Source organism: Myotis davidii, unplaced genomic scaffold (assembly GCF_000327345.1).
Source record: "Myotis davidii unplaced genomic scaffold, ASM32734v1 scaffold2100, whole genome shotgun sequence".
Classification (NCBI taxonomy): Eukaryota; Metazoa; Chordata; class Mammalia; order Chiroptera; family Vespertilionidae; genus Myotis; species Myotis davidii.
Window position 1 is genome coordinate 162,116 of NW_006292458.1, and position 3,282 is coordinate 165,397.

A 3,282-nucleotide genomic window follows, 5' to 3' on the forward strand; every position below is an offset into this window, starting at 1 on the left:
CTGGAAGGCCGCAGCACCGCCCCCAGCCCCTCCCCTCTCCTCGTCCGCCTGAGATTTCACCGCCCATTGGCTCAAGTTACTGCCGCTCACACGCGGGCTCTCCCTCGCTCCCTCGCTCATTGGCCACAGGACAAAGGCACGCCGCTGCGATTGGTCCTGCGCCCCGCTATTTCCGTTTGGGAGGAGGCGTTGCCCAAGAGACGGGCGGAGTTCGATTACGCACGGTGGGACCGCCCCCTCCGCGCGGCTGGGTCCGGCAGTGATTGGATCAGGACGCTCTCCGCGAGGGATTGACGTGAAGGAAGGCGGGGGAGCGGGCTCGAGGAGGTGAGACTTGCGTCGGCTGAGGCCAATGGGCGAGGAGATCGCCCCCGCAGGCATCGCGGATTCGCTGTGTCGGTCCTAGTCCCGCCCCCGAGTGGGCGGTTATATGGGCGGGAGGAGCGCGATGAAAGATGGCTAAGGGAGGGTGTCACTCGGCTGGGCTGGGATAGGTGGAGCGCCGCCTGCAATTCCCTGCTGCAGAGAAGGATGTGGGAGGGACGAGAAAGCGTGAGGTGTTTACTGCGCAAGCGTCTGTCTGTTCCCCTTTCTCCCTAATCTCCTCCACCCACGTCTCCTTCAATCTTCTTCCAAGAAGAGGTCCCTGTCCCCGCCTCCTCCCCTGTCTGGCGGCCGAGAAGTCCCCACCTAACTTGTCAGACCGAGAGTCCCAGGGCTGACAGCCATTCATATCCAGCGGTTCTCAACCTGCTGGCCCTATAAACAACAGTTCCTCATGTTTTTACCCCCAACCATAAAATTATGTTCGTTGCTACTTCATAACTGTCATGTTGCTACTGTTATGAATCGTCATGTAAATATCTGATATGCAGGATGGTCTTAGGCGACCCCTGTGAAAGGGTCATTCGACCGCCAAAGGGGTCGCGACCCACAGGTTGAGAACTGCTGCAAGCGGAGGCGAAAACTAAGGTCCAGAGAGGTTAACTGTCTTGCCCAAGGTCACACAGCCAGGAAGGGTCAGCCAGATTTACAGTATATTTTGGCTTTTCATCACTTTTCAATATACAATGCTTATTTTTTATTTTTATTTTTTTGTTTTGCAAATCATAACGCCATTATACAGATAGCAAGTCAAAATTGTGAGTCTCCTCCTCCTCCAGCCTTGCAGCTTCTCAGCACGAATGGGACCTGAGCCCTAGTTGCTTTGGCTCAGTGGATAGAGCGTCACCCTAGGGACTGAAGGGCCCCAGGTTCGATTCCGGTCAAGGGCATGTACCTTGGGTGCGGGCGCGTCCCCAGTGGGAGATGTGCAGGAGGCAGCTGATCCATGTTTCTAGCTCTCTGTCCCTCTCTCTTCCTCTCTATAAAAAATCAATAAAATATATTTTTAAAAAATTTAAAAAAAAAGAATGGGACCTGGTACTGAACAACGCTGGTTAAAAGGAAGTAATAGGGGGGTCCGTTGTGTTAGGTCCCGGGGACCCACTTTGGGGAAGGCAAGGCCTCCGGAACTGGACCGCCCCGGGGCCATTGAGAAATTTGGGGCAAAGGGTACGGGAAGAGTCCACGTCTGTCGCCACAGGATGTAAACCCCACCCACCATCCTTTTCTAATCTCCGAAGCCTGGTATTCTTGGAATGAGCCTTTGGGGGAGTGTCCTCGTTCCTGGAAACGTCCAATTATGGGTTCTAGGAAGACGGACATGGCTCAGCTGCTTTAGTAACCAAGAGAGACCGTAACTAATAATGGTTGACGGGAGACCTGCAACCATTACAAGAGTTGGAAAGGGTCCTTTTCTTATTTTTATTTTTTTATTCCTCACTGGAAGATATTTTCCCCCATTGATCTTTAGAGAGAGAGCGGAAGGGAGGGAGGAAAACACCGAGAGAGACATGGAACCGGGGCCAGGGATCGAACCCAGGAAATGACCCTTCAGTCTGCGGGACCCACTCTCTAACCACTGAGCTAACCAGCCAGGGTGGAAAAAGAGTCCTTTTTATGAAAGATACAGTAAGCATCTCAAGGACGGGAGGAGTCCATTCCTGACACGGGAGAAAGCACTTTCTCCCTGAGGACAGCACCATTTTTTAAAAAAATTATAGATATTACTAGTGGAGTTTGAGTTGTTCGCTTTATGAGGGACGTGAAGGGAGGCATCCAGATCCCAAGAACAGGAAAGGGCAGGGGGGAAGCCACCCCTTCCCCGCCTCCACTCTCCACCTGCCTCTCACCCACCTCTTCCCACCCTTTGCCCAGAGCCTCTGGGGTTTGGGGGTGGGTCGATGGGTAGATGGGGAAACTCGGTCCTCTCCCAACCCCGTCCAGGGCCCATGAAGTAGCCAAATTTAATTTGTAAGACAGGGCCTAAGGCAAAGGTGTTCTGAGGTCTAACCGGGAACCAGATTAAGGAGGACTTCACCTGGAAGACCTGGGACTGTGTGACCCTGTGTGACCCTGTGTGACCCTGTGTGTTTACAGAGAGGAAGGCACCGACAGGAGCTGGTGGGTGGACTTTACCCCAGCTGGATTCGAGCGGCGCCTGCTGATGGAAATACAGTGGGAACCACAGATCTCATTTCCCATTGATTCCAGCAACATTTTTATTTTTATTTGTTTTTTAAATATATTTTATTGATTTTTTACAGAGAGGAAGGAAGAGAGACAGAGAGGAGGTCCCAGAAACATCGATGAGAGAGAAACATCGATCAGCTGCCTCCTGCACATCTCCCACCGGGGAAGTGCCCGCAACCCAGGCACATGCCCCCGACCGGAATCGAACCTGGGACGATCAGCTGCCTCCTGCACATCTCCCACTAGGGATGTGCCCGCAACCAAGGTACATGCCCTTGACCGGAATCGAACCCGGGACCTTTCAGTCCGCAGGCCAATGCTCTATCCACTGAGCCAAACCGGTTTCGGCCAGCAACATTTTTAAAGAAGCTGACGCCCTGACTGGTGTGGCTCAATTGGCTGAGCTCGGGCCATGAACCAGGAGGGCATTGCTGGTCAGTACACATGCCCGGGTTACAGGCTTGATCCCTGGTAGGGGGCAGCTGATCGATGTTTCTCTTTCATCTTTCATCGATGTTTCTATCTTTCTATCCCTCTCCCTTCCTCTGTCTAAAATCAATAAACATATTTTTAAAAGAGACACTTAAGACATAAGACACTGGGGGATGGGGGAGGCTAGGGACTGTCTAGGGCGGGGGGGAAAAATGGACACATATGAAATACCCTTTGTAATACTTTAAGCAATAAAAAAAACAAGAAGAAGAAATG